The sequence below is a fragment of the Plecotus auritus genome, assembly GCF_963455305.1.
Source record: "Plecotus auritus genome assembly, chromosome: 8".
In the NCBI taxonomy this organism is placed as follows: Eukaryota; Metazoa; Chordata; class Mammalia; order Chiroptera; family Vespertilionidae; genus Plecotus; species Plecotus auritus.
The window spans coordinates 98,021,199-98,035,659 of NC_137782.1; positions in this window are offsets into that span (position 1 = coordinate 98,021,199).

The following is a 14,461-nucleotide window of genomic DNA, read 5'->3' on the forward strand; positions in this document are numbered from 1 at the left end:
TTAGGTAATTTATTACCATTGTTTCTTGTTTTTTGCAGTAGGCTTGTAGAGCTATGAACTTCCCTCTCAAGACTGCTTTCGCTGTGTCCCATAGATTTTGGATTGTGTTTTCATTGTCATTTGTTGCCATGATGTTTCTTATTTCTTCCTTGATCTCTCTGGTAACCCAGTCATTGTTTAATAGCATGCTGTTTAGTCTCCATGTGTTTGATTTCTTTGGGTTGTTTTTATTGTAGTTGATTTCCAGTTTTATGCCACTGTGGTCTGAGAAGATGCTTGATATGATTTCTATCTTCTTGAATTTGAAAAGACTTTGCCTATGTCCCAACATATGGTCTATCTTTGAAAATGACCCATGTGCACTTGAGAAGAATGTATATTCTGTGGCTTTGGGGTGAAATGTTCTGAAGATGTCAATTAATTCCATCTGGTCTAGTGAGTCATTTAGGATTGATGTTTCTTTGCTGATTTTTTGTTTAGAGGATTTGTCCAATGGTGATAGTGGGGTATTAGAGTCTCCTACTATGATTGTATTGCTGTCAATCTCTCCCTTGATATCCTCCAGGAGATTTTTTATGTATTTGGGTGCTCCTGTATTGGGTGCGTTTATGTTTACCAGAGTTATTTCTTCTTGTTGGGTTGCTCCCTTTAGTATTATGAAGTGGCCTTCCTTATCTCTTGTTATGTCCTTCACTTTGAGATCTAATTTGTCCAGATATAAGTATTGCTACCCCAGCTTTTTTTTCATTTCTATTCGCCTGGAAGACCTTTTTCCATCCCTTCACCCTCAGTCCGTGTGCGTCTTTTTTTCTGATGTGGGTTTCTTGTAGACAGCAGATATATGGGTCTTGTTTTCTTATCTAATCCGTTACCCTATGTCTTTTGATTGGGGCATTTAATCCATTTACATTTAAAGTTATTATTGATAGGTACTTATTTGTCGCCATTTTTATTCTTTACCCCTGTGTTCCTTCTTCGCTTCCTATTTCTTTTTTTTACAGCAGACCCTTTAGCATTTCTTGCATTGCTGGTTTTGTGGTAATAAATTCCCTTAGTCCTTTTTTGTCTGTGAAGCTCCTGATTTCACCTTCAATTTTGATTGATAGCCTTGCTGGGTACAGTATTCTTGGATTCAGACCCTTCCTTTGCATGACTTTGTATATTTCATTCCATTCCCTTCTGGCCTGATGAGTTTCTGTTGAGAAATCAGTTGCTAGTCTGATGGGGGTTCCTTTGTATGTAACTTTCTGTCTCTCTCTTGCCGCTTTTAAGATTCTTATTTTGTCATTGGTGTTTGCCAATTTAATTATAATGTGCCTTGGCGTCGGTCTTTTGGGGTTCATTTTGCTTGGGACTCTGTGAACTTCTTGGATTTGTGTTGGTTTTTTCTTCCCTATATCAGGGAAGTTTTCTGTCATTATTTCTTCAAACAGGTTTTCTATTCCTTGCTCAGTTTCCTGTCCTTCTGGAACCCCTATTATGCGGATGTTGTTTTGTTTCATGTTGTCCCAAAGTTCCCTTAGGCTCTCCTGCTTTTTAATTTTTTTTCCCAGAAGCTGCTCTACTTGAGTATTTTTTCCCATCTTTTCTTCTAGCTCACTGATGTGGTCCTCTGCTTCTTCTAGTCTACTCTTGATGCTTTCTATTGAGTTCTTTACAGCAGCGATGTCATTTTTCATTTCTTCTTAGTTCTTCTTCATTTCCTCTTGGTTCTTACTCATATTGTTGAATTTTTCTTCTATTCTTTTCAGCCAACTTATGACCATTTCTCTGAATTCTTTCTCTGGAAGGTTACTTGCCTCCATTTCGTTTACTTCCTTTTCTGGTGATGCCTGCTTTTCTTTCATATGCAGGCTGTTTCTTTGTCTCCCCATGGTCTCTCTTCTTTGGATGTCTGGTTATGTAGTTCTCTCTCTCCTGCGTTGATTTAAAGGCACAAAATACAACACAACCAGGTACAACACACAAGGCACTGAACAGAAATGTATTCATGATATTAATAACCTCCAATAAAGGTGACCACCAGAGAAAGGCAAATTAGGGGATAGGAGAGAAAGAAGAAGAGGAAAAAGAAAGAAAGAAAAAAAAGGAGTGTCAAAATGAAATTGGGAAATGGAAAAAAGAAGTAAGAGAGACAAGAAAGAGACTAAGAGAGAAAGGGGAACACACTATATATATGGGGAGAAAACTCCAATAGAACAACCACTAATCCCAGCAAATGCCAGCAACAAGTACCTGGGGATTAATACAAACTACAATCTCAACTAATATCAAGTGAGTCAAGGGAAAACAGAAGCAAAAAACAAACAAAAACAAAGCAAACAAAACAAACAAACAAACAAAAAATAATAAGTAAAACAATCTCACAAAAAAGCATAAAAATTCGATATAATCAACATTCAAGCAAACAACAACAAAAAGACAGAGAGAAAGACAATTTTTAGATAGTTAAGACAGCGAAGAGAGAGGTGTGTATGAACTTGGAGCAGGGGATTGTCGATTAGATATATAAGTAGGGTGAAATTTTATCAGGGGGTAAACAGAAAGAATAGGGAAAATCTAAAGCAGGAAAGGGGTAAGATAAACAGGACACCAAAAGGAGAAAGGTTAGGAAGAGAGTGATGGCATAAAGGTAGAGTTGAGATAGAGTAAAACGATGTTAAAAGAAAGATGAAACTAGAATGTAGAACACTAATCCCAAAGTAAAATAAAGAGAAAATAAAATGATACTTTAAAAAAAAAGGTAAAATAGTAGTAGTAATGATACTGATTGAAAATAAAAATGTAATAATTAAAAAGGTAAAATCAAGTGAGGAAAAAAGAAAAAAAATAGTTTCTTGAGTAAAAGATGCAAAAAATGAAAATAAAATAATAAATATAAAAAATAAAAATAATAAAATGTGCAGTAGTGAAGGTCATTCACTTCCTCTATTGTTCTGTTTGGCTCGCCTGTTTCTCAGTCCAGACAGTATTGCAGTTCCCTGCGTTCCACTGCTCCTCAGTGTTGTAAGCCAGTCCTGATTTTTAAGCAGGCGGTGTGTCTTAATTTCTCGTATTCCTTTATTTTTGATTACACAAGAGTTAATTTGTGATTCAGCCCCTGGGTGGCAGTGTTTCTGGATTGACTTCCAGGTCTATATATGGCCTCTCTGGGCAGTGTTAGAGCCTTCTTTCTCTGTGGCACTCACTACCAGTTTGTGGAAGTGGGCTGCCTCAGAGCTGGCTCTCCGATGGTCACTCCTTGCTCTGATCCTCAGGTTCCAGAAAAACACTTTCCCCTGCAGTCTCCCAGGGTGTCCCCAACTGGGTGATCCTATGTATTCGGCTTAGTAATCAGAAGCAAGGATTTGAAGAGGAAAAATCCAAAGTGTGCGAACAATGGGTCTGCGCGCAAGTCTAAGCAGCCGGCAGACCTTTGAAATTCTTAGGCTGTCCCTGCACATCAGATCAAAATGGGTTGCTTTTTAGAGATCCCTTCTGTTAGCAGCTCTGAGGACCCCCTTCCACATTCACGGATCCCGCCATCCCCAACAGCCATGAATTTTTCTAGGCACAGACTTCCCTGGTCCTCCAGCTCCCACAAAACGTGCGTTCCTCTCTCCCGCAGGGACCAGAGACCTCACCTTATCCCAGGTGAAATCTGACCTTTCCGTGGTGGAGTGTAGAGCTCCTCCGAATCCGTGTGTTTGCGCCAATTGGGGACCGGTATTCTGGGGCTCGCAGCTGTTCCGTGGGTGCCGCAGTTGTGGATTTTCAGGCTTCCGATAAGCTCCACTTTCCCTTTCAAGATGGCGCGGACTCCGCATCCGAGCCTGTAGCTCCGGGAGGGGACCCAGCAGCAGTGGGGGCTGCCTGGTCAGGGGAACCCGTCTAGCAGTCCCCCACCTTCTCCTGGAGTTTAGCTGTCCCTTAACTTGCCAACAAACACTCCTCATGCGACCTCAGCTGTTCTTTCTTTCTGCTCCGGGACAAGGCTTGGAACACGTCTGTCTATTCTGCCGCCATTTTTTTCTCCAAGATCCTTCTTTTTTTACTGCTGCATAGTATTCCATGGTATAACTGTACCACAGCTTTCTTATCCACTCATCTACTCATGGGCACTTGGGCTGTTTCTAGATCTTAACTATTGTAAATTGTGCTGCTATGAACATAGGGGTGCATACATTCTTTCTGATTAGTGTTTCAGGCTTCTTAGGATATATTCCTAGAAGTGGGATCACTGGGTCAAATGGCAGATCCATATTTAATATTTTGAGGAGACTCCATACTGTTTTCCATAATGGCTGCACCAGTCTGCATTCCCACCAGCAGTGTGCTAGGGTTCCCTTTTGTTCACATCCTCTCCAGCTCTTGCCATTTGTTGATTTGTTGGTGGTAGCCATTCTGACAGGTGTGAGATGACACCTCATTGTCATTTTAATTTGCATCTCTCTGATGATCAGTGACTTTGAGCATTTTTTCATATGCCTCTTGGCTTTTTATATATCCACTTTGAAGAAGTGTCTATTTAGATCTTTTACCCATTTTTAATTGGATTGTTTGTCTTCCTTTTGTTAAATTGTATGAGTTCCTTATATATTTTGGAAATTAACCCTTTATCAGATGTATCATCCTATAATACATAATAAAAACCTAGGTGACGTTGCGTGACGTCGTTATAAGATGGCCGCCACAAGATGGCTGCCACAAGATTGCCATCACAAGATGGCCGCCACAAGATAGCCAGAAGGGGAGGGCAGTTGTGGGCAATCAGGCCAGCAGGGGAGGGCAGTTGGGGTTGACATCAGGCCTGCAGGGGAGGGCAGTTGGGGGGCGATCAGGCCGGCAGGCAAGCGGTTAGGAGCCAGCAGTCCCAGATTGTGACCCCTGTGGGGTCCCAGATTGGAGAGGGTGCAGGCTGGGCTGAGGGACATTCCCCGCCCCACCATGCATGAATTTCGTGCACTAGGCCTCTAGTTGCCAAATATGTTCTCCCATACAGTGGGCTCCCTTTTCATCTTGTTGATGGTTTCTTTTGCTGTGCAGAAGTTTTTTTATTTTGATATAATCCCATTTGTTTATTTTCTCCTTAGTTTCCTTTAACCTAGGAGACTTATCTGTAAACATATTGCTACAAGAGATGTCTGAGATTTTGCTGCCTATGATTTCTTCTAGGATTTTTATGGTTTCATGACTTACATTTAGATCTTTTATCCATCTTTTTTTTTTTATATTTTATTGATTTTTTACAGAGAGGAAGAGAGAGGGATAGAGAGCCAGAAACATCGATGAGAGAGAAACATCGATCAGCTGCCTCCTGCACACCTCCCACTGGGGATGTGCCCGCAACCAAGGTACGTGCCCCTGACCGGAATCGAACCTGGGACCCTTCAGTCCGCAGGCCGACGTTCTATCCACTGAGCCAAACCGGTTTCGGCTCTTTTATCCATCTTGAGTTTATTATTGTGTGTGGTATAAGTTGGTGGTCTAGTTTTATTTTTTTGCATGTATCAGACCAATTTTCCCAACACCATTTATTGAAGAGACTGGCTTAACTCCATTGTATACTCTTGCCTCCTTTGTCAAATATCAATTGAGCATAATGGCTTGGGTCAATTTCTGGGTTCACTATACTGTTCCATTGATCTATATGCCTGTTCCTGTGCCAGTACCAGGCTGTTTTGATTACGGTGGCTTTGTAGTATAATTTGAAATCTGGTATTGTGATTCCTCCAACTTTGTTCTTCTTTCTCAAGATTGTTGCAGCTATTCAGAATCTTTTTTGATTCCATATAAATTTTTGGAGTATTTGTTCTATATCTGTGAAATTTGCTGTTGATATTTTAATAGGGATTGCATTGAATCTGTAGATTGCTTTGGGTAGTGTGGACATTTTAAAGATATTAATTCTACCAATCCATGAACACAGTATATCCTTCCATTTGTTTATATCTTCTTCTATCTCTTTTTTCAACGTCTGTAGTTTTCTGAGTACAGGTCTTTTGCCTCCTTGGTTAAGTTTATTCCTAAGCATTTTAACTTTTTGTTGCAATGGTAAATGGGATTGCTTGTTTAGTTTCTCTTTCTGAGAATTCATTATTGGTGTATAAAAAAGCCATCAACTTCTGGGTGTTGATTTTGTATCCTGCTACATTGCCAAATTCATTTATTAATTCTAGTAGTGTTTTGATAGAGTCTTTAGGGTTTTCTATATACAATATCATGTCACCTGTGAATAATGAGAGTTTTACTTCCTCCTTTCCAATTTGGATGCCTTTTATTTCTTCTTCTTGTCTGATTGCTGTGGTTAAGACTTCCAGTACTATGTTGAATAAGAGTGGTAAAAGCGGACATCCCTGTCTTGTTCCTGTTCTAAGGGGAAATGCTTTTAGTTTTTGCCCATTGAGTATGATGTTCACTTTAGATTTGTCATATATGGCCTTTATCTTGTTGAGATATGCTCCCTCTATTCCCACTTCGCTGAAAGTTTTTATCAAAAATGGGCATTGGATTTTGTAGAATAATTTTTCTGCATCTATTAATATGATCATGTGATTTTTACCCTTTAATTTATGTGATCTATCACATTATTGATTTGCCAATATTGTACCATCCTTGCATCCCTCAAAATAATCCCACTTGATCATGGTGTATGATCTCTTTAATATATTGCTGGATGTGATTTTCTAATATTTTGTAGAGGATTTTAGCATCTATGTTCATCATGGATATTGGCCTGTAATTCTCTTTCTTTGTAGTGTCTTTATCTAGTTTTGGAATTAGGATAATGCTGGCCTCATAAAAAGAGTTTGGAAGTGTTCCTTCCTCTTGCATTTTCTGAAATAGTTTGAGGAGTAGAGTTGTTAGTTCTTCTTTGAATGTTTGGTAAAACTCCCCTGTGAAGCCATCTGGACCCGGGCTTTTGTTTGCTGGGAGATTTTCAATTACTGCTTCTATTTCATCAGTTGTTATTGGCCTATTTTTTTGTTCTTCCTGATTCAGTTTTGGGAGATTGTATTTTTCTAGAAATTTTTCTATTTCATCCACATTGTCCAGTTTTTTTGACATATAGTTGTTCATGGTATTTCGTTACAATCCTTTTATTTCTGAGGTATCAGTGGTTACTTCTTTGCTTTAGTTTCTGATTTTATTTATTTGGTTTCTCTCTCTTATTTCTTGATGAGTCTGGCTAATGAAACCAGAAGTTCGAATCCATGCACTGATCCTCTAGTTGTTTAATAACAGGCTATCTAGCCTCCATGTGTTTGAATGTTTTTGGGTGTTTTTACTGTATTTTATTTCTAATTTAATTTCACTGTGATCTGAGAAGATGCTTGATATGATTTCAATCTTCTTGAATTTATAGAGACTTGTTTTGTGTCCCAACATGTGGTCTATCTTTGTGACTGATCCATGTGCACTTGAGAAGAATGTATATTCTGCAGCTTTGGCATGAAATGTTCTATAAATGTCAATTAAATCAATCTGATCCAGTGTGTCCTTTAGAGTCACTGTTTCCTTGTTAAGTTTTTGTCTGGAAGATCTATCTAGTGAAGTCAGCGGGATGTTAAAGTTCCCTACTATGGCTGTATTGTTGTCAAACTCTCCCTTAAATTCCTCTAGAAGTCTTTATATGTACTTAGGTGCTCCTATATTGGGTGCATATGTTTTACCAGGGTTATATCCTCTTGTTGGATCGACCCTTTGGTATTATGTAGTGACCTTTGTTGTCTCTTGTGATGGCCTTCATTTTGAAGTCTATTTTGTCAGATATGAATGTTACTACTCAGCTTTTTTTACTTTTACATTTGCATGGAAAATTGTTTTCCATCCCTTCACTCTCATCCTGTGTGTGTCTTTTGTTCTGAGGTGGTTCTCTTGTAGACAGTATATAGTTGGGTCATGTTTTCATATCAATTCAGCTACCCTACACCTTTTGAGTGGGCATTTAATTCATTTACATTTAAGGTTATTATTGACTAGAGGCCCAGTGCACAAAATTGTGTGGGTAGGGTCTCTAGGCCTAGCCTGCAATCAGGGCCATCTTCTGCCCATTAGCCAGTCCCCAGGCAGCAGCAGCAGGGCAGCAGTGGCAACGGCGGCGGAACCTGCGTGAGCTGCCCTGAGTGGGCAGTGGAGTTGAAGTCACTGGCACCTGCTTTCCTGCTGGCCTGAGTCCCTGAGCAGGCAGGGATGAGCTGGGGATCCCAACAGGCTGACAACCAGTCTGGTCCTCCCACCACCCACCCTGATTCCCCTGTTCACCATCGCTGATCTATCAGAGCCTGCAGGCAGGGGGGAGGGACCAAGAGGTCAGCTGTTCCGCCCACTCGCCAGTCCCCAGTCCTGCCCTGCCACCACCCACCCACTTTCCTGTGGTTCCCTGTTCGCCTGCGGGTGGGCATGGGGGTGGGGTGGGGGAGGAGAGGGACTGAGAGGTGATCAATGCACCTCACGGCGACTGGTCGAGCAGTCATTCCGGTTGTTATGCTTATGGTCCCTGGCCTTTTATTATACAGGATAGGTGCTTATTTATTGCCATTTTAAATTCTGTATTTCTCTCTCTATTTCTTCTTCTCCTTACAGCATTCCCTTTAGCATTTCTTGTAATGCTGGCTTGGTGGTGATGTACCCCTTTAGCCTTTTATTGTCTGGGAAGCTCTTTATCTGGCCATCTATTTTGAATGATAGCCTTGCTGGATATAGTAATCTTGGTTTCAGATCCTTGCTGTCCATTACCTTAAGTACTTCATGCAATTGCCTTCTGGCCTGTAGAGTTTCTGTAGATAGACAGAGAAATCAAGTGTCAGCCTTATGGGAACTCCTTTGTAGGTAACAGTTTGTTTTTCTCTTGCTGCTTTTAAGATTCTCTCTTCATCTTTAATTTTTGGCATTTTTAAAAATATATATTTTTTATTGATTTTTTTACAGAAAAGAAGGGAGAGTGATAGAGAGTTGGAAACATCGATGAGAGAGAAACATCGATCAGCTGCCTCCTGCACACTCCCAACTGAGGATGTGCCCGCAACCAAGGTACATGCCCTTGACTGGAATTTAACCTGGGACCCTTGAGTCTGCAGGCCGACGCTCTATCCACTGAGCCAAACTGGCTAGGGCAATTTTTGGCATTTTAATTATGATGTGTCTGGGTGTGGGCCTGTTTGGGTTCTTCTTGCTTAGTGTTCTCTGTGCCTCCTGGACTTGTGTGACTTTTTCCTTTACCAAGTTAGGGAAGTTTTCTTCAAACATGCTCTTTATTCCTTTCTCCCTTTCTGACTCTTCTGGCACACTTTCTATTTGAATGTTGTTACATTTCACATTGTCCATCAGCTTCCTTAAGCTGTCCTCCTGTTTTTTTGTTTTGTTTTTTTTTCTTTTTGGTTTTCTGATTGAGTGATTTTTTTTCAACCCTGTCTTCTAATTCACTGGTTTGATCCTCAGCTTCCCCTACTCTGCTGTGTATTCCTTCCAATGTGTTCTTTATTTATGCCATGCCATTCTTTATTTCTGTTTTTATAGTTACTACATATTTTCTCATGCTGTTGAGCACCTTTACCATCATTACTATGATCTCTGTACCAGATAAATTTCTTATCTTTATTTCATTTATCTCTTCTTCTGGAGAATTCTGTTGTCCTTTCATTTGGGGGCTGTTTCTTTGCCTCGTCTTTTTGGCTGCCTGATTAGGTTTATGACTATGTATTAGGTAGATCTGCTATGCCTCTCAATCTCTAGTGCAGGACAGTGTCAAAAGCTGTTTCTGACTAGTTAGATCAGACAAAGATTCAAAGCCTCCAGAGACTGCCTCTATCTACAGACTGATAGCATTTTGTCTTGAACTGCCATCAGGCAATTATCCACAGGTATGGGAAGAGTTTTTTTCAACAGCGTGGGGCAATTGCTTCTGCCTGGAGGCTAATTGTTATTCTCAATCTCTTAATGGGCCTCAGCAACTTAGCTCAGTGGGGTAAGGGGTTTTCCAATAAGGTGGGTCAACTGTCTTTCCCCAGGCAAGGTCACCTGTATAGCAAATATCTGCACGAGAAAGATGACCTACGCAGTGTGTGGGAATGACTCAACACAGGAAATTGGGGTGTCTGCCTTCCAGGCTCTAACCTCAGAAACCCTGATCCTGGCTTCTGCTGACACAGCTCCAGGCCACTCTGCCTTACCTATGCTGGAACACAAGGCGAATGGCTTAACAGGCAATTTTGTGTGTTGGACCTTTAAGAGGGTACCTGATTTTCCAGCTGTCTCCCTGATAGACAGTAACTCTGCTACTTTTCACAGCCAGATGTTATGTGGGTACACTTCTCAGTTCTGGTGCTCTCTGCTGATTGGCCCAACAGCTCTCAGTGGCAACCCCCCACAACTGAGATATCTCTCCAGAACCTCAGTTGCTGTCTGTCAGAGCCCGGCAGCCCTTTCGGGGCCTCTCCCCACCCCCCGCACCAGTCTCTATGAGGTCTCCACTTTCTGTCCTCGGTTATCAGGGTTCTCTCCAGCAAGTCTTACATTAATTATTCAGGAAGTTTTCTGTATTTTAGTTGCAATTCCAGTTTGGTCCTGTGAGCATGCCTGTGCAGCATCCACTTACTCTGCCGCCATTTTTAATCTCTCTCTTGGCAATATTCTGGAGCTGCTGAATCAAGCCTCACCTCAAAGCCAGCTTATCATTGGGCTTTTCATCACATGAATCAATGACTTTCTTTTAAGCGATTTAGGGTTGGATTTTCTGTCCCTAGCAACTAGTCTGGAAAGATTCCTGACTAAGATAGCCATGAGAGGGGCTAAGGCAGGGGTGGATATTGTGTGGCCCATGAAATCATTTGGTCTGGCCCTGCCAAGGCATTAGGGGTGAGTTCATTAAATGTTTGACCTAATATAGTGGGCTAATTTTTAAGTTGATAATTTTTCATGGCTCATGAATGATGTTGGACATATCCAAATGGCCCTGGGCAGAAACAAGGTTCCCACCCTTGGGCTATGGCCCTGGGTGTGTGGATCCTTAACTGTCATAGCCCCAGGATCTGAGCCGTCAGGCTGGCAATCTGAGAAGCTTGGCCCCGTCTCAATATATTATTAGCCTTGACTCCTTGGCCTGTGTGACTGAATGTCCTCCAGCACAGCTGCTAGCTCCTGGGTGTTCTGGGATAGAATGATAGCTCAGATTGTCAGGGACAGTTGCATTTCTGTGGGATGTGTGGGCTCTCAAATTAACAGGGCCATGTGTTCCGACCTTCCTTCTATTTCCTTTTGTCCTGGTCCCTAATTCTTCCTGTGCATCAGGCAGAGCAGCAGGAGGTCACATGCTGAGTCCCAGCAGCCCGCAGGTCAGAGGCCAGGAGTGGGGCACCGGGCTGGGCAGACCTGAATCAACCCCATGCTCTTCTCTCCAGATGCAGAAAGAAGCTGCTTCAGGAAGGACCTGGTGGTGGAAGGTGATTAGTGGAAGACAATGGGCAGAGGGCAAACCAGGGGCCTCAGGAGGGCCACACACTGTCCTGTGCATGTGTGTGTGGCCTGCCACCATCAAGGACATGAAAACTACTACAGCAATGACGAGCAACTTGGTAATTCCCAGCCAGGGAGAGGCCATAGGAATAGCTGTATGCACTCAGGGCATTTGGTACACTAAGGTTTTGGGAGCAATTTAATCGAATCGATCAGAATTTACCCAGTATTCTCATTTCTAGATGTCTACGTCCTGACATACTCATGTGAGTGCAGAGAGACCATTGTACACAATTGTTGCGAAGCAAAATAATGGTAATAGTGACAACAGAGCCCTGTTCTGCCACAGAGGCCAGTTAGAGAAACTGTAACATGTAAGTTCCATTGTAAAGACTGATGGGGAAGAAGTGCCTGCCTCGCATGGTGCCGAGTGATGGGGAAAGTGTGGAACCATCTGTGTGTTGTTTTGGGAGAACCAGTATGGGCAGGTCCAGCCCTGTGTAGTCCCAACTATTTCTTTGGGCTCTGCCACCCCTGCCAGAGCCAACTGGCCAGGTTGTGGGGCCCATGGAGCCACTCACAACCAGTGCCCAAGCCCACAGCCATTTTTTTTTTTTTTGATATTTGCATGTGTTTAGGACAAAACTGCTGTGGTTCTAACTCTGAGACTGGTGCTGGGTTTCCCGATCAGAGAACATGACGCGTCCCTCCCCCTCCCCTTCCCATGTCCTAGCTCCACATGCCCTCCTCCTGCTCTTAGGACTGTGCAAAAGCTGGGTGCAAACCTCAGCTCCGCTACTTATGACCCTTTGACCTTGGGCAAATTACTTCATTGCTGTGGGCCGCGGTCTCTTCACATGAACAGTGGTTTCATCTCAGAGTGTGCAGGGTTGTTGTGCGGATTAAATGAGATCGCCTTTATTGAGCCCAAGGCCTGACTTATGGCAGGTGCTCAGGAGTGTGGGCCCCTGGCCTGAAAGGGGAATGGATACCTCTTTTCACGGATGGGGAAACTGAGTCCAGGAAAAAGTAGAGATTTTCACCAGTCCCATAGCGACTTTGCAGATCTCAGCTGCCACCTGGCTTGTGGGGGCTTCCTCCCTGCTCGCTTTGTGTGGCCCCCTGGTGTCAGGAGCCCCCCAGCTCTGCACAGCCAGTGACCCTGAGGCTTTCCTTTCCCCTCCCTTGAATTTCCTTCAATTTAATTCACATCGAGAACTTTCAGAGCCCAGGGGAGGAAATCACAAAGATGATCACATTACTATAAGGAAAATTAATGAATTGCTGGCAGTTCTAAGACAAAAACACATTATCTACATATTTTAGATGGAGTAGTAAAATGCTTCCAGTTTGCAGCTGCACGCTGTTGCACTGCTCTCACTTTATTGCCAGACTCTGCCTTTGTCAGGGCGTGTCACATCCTCTGTGACACAGTCATCGTATATCAGAGGGTCACAGAGAGAGGCAGAGGCTGGAGGTGACAGGCTTGCTCTGTCCTTGGAAGGGGCCACCCTTCTGGCTCTGGGGACGTGGGCCTCGCTCTGGGGGTGAATGTGGCCCCAGACCTCCCATAATCCCGGCGTGGAGTGCAAGGTTAACTTTTGCTTTATGATCAGAAAACGGAAAATTCAGCCTCCACTGGTTGTTTGGTCTTGTCAGTGTCAAATGCCGGCTATAGCTGTGCTCTTTCCAGGAACACCTTCCCTTTTTCTCTCTTTCTCTTCCATGTCTCACCCTTCACAGTCTGCCTCCTCCAGGAAGCCCACTGTAATTGACCCAGCACTCACCTTTGACTCTCTCAACTCATGGAGCCTACACAGGCCCAACTACCGGATCTGAAATCTATAGTCTCATATTCCCACCTGTACAGACCCCTTTGGTGCCTCGCCCACACCACCTCAGCTCTCGTCATTTCTGTGAATACCAGTGGCTTCTTACTGCAGGAACTGGTGACTCTTCCCTGAAAGTGGCTCCCACGGAAGGAGGGTGGCTCATGCTCAGCTGGGATAGGGCAGGCTGGGAATGCCCAGGAGTCAAGACAAGCACTTAGGGCATCACTAAACCAACAGTGCAGGCAAAGGCAAATTAAACTGCAATGAGATGCCACTTTGTACACTAGGGTGGCTTCAATAAAAAGACCAACAACATTGAGTGCTGACAAATATGTGAAGCAACTGGAACTCTCCAGACTTTTGGGGGAAGTATAAGACGGTGGAAGACTATCAATTTCTTATAAGGTTCAACATATCCCTACCCCATCGCCCAGCAACTTTACTCCTAAGTAATTAAACAAGAGAAATAAAACATATGCCCACAAAAAGACTTGTGCATGAGCTTCAGGGCAGCTTTATTCATTATCACCAAACTTAGAAACGACTCCAGTATCCATTATGTAAATGGATAAACAAAGTGGTATGTTCACTTAATGGAATACTATCCTATATAATAAAAGGGTAATATGCAAATTGACCCTAAAGGTGGAACGGCCAGTCGCTATGGCATGCACTGACCACCAGGGGGCAGACGCTCAAGGCAGGAGCTTCCCCCTGGTGGTCAGTGCACTTCCACAGGGGGAGTTCTGCTCAGCCACAAGCCGGGCTGAGGGCTGCTAGTGCAGTGGCAGTGGTGGGAGCCTCTCCTGCCTCTGTGGCAGCACTAAGATGCCCATCTGCAACTTAGGCCCGCTCCCCACAGGGAGCGGGCCTAAGCTGTCAGTTGGACATCCCCTGAGGGCTCCTGGTATGCCAGAAGGATGTCTGACTGCCAGCTTAGGCTCCATACCCTGGGGAGTGGGCCTAAGCCGGCAGGTGGACATCCCCTAAGGGGTCCTGGACTGTGAGAGGGCGCAGGCCAGGCTGAGGGACCCACCCTGCCGAGTGCATGAATTTTCATGCACTGGGCCTCTAGTTCACCAGTAAAAAGGAATGAAGGGCCCTGTTTCATGTTTCAACATAGATGAGCCTTGAATACATGATGCTCAGCAAAAGAGCCACACACAAAAGGTCACTTATTGTATGATTTCATTTAT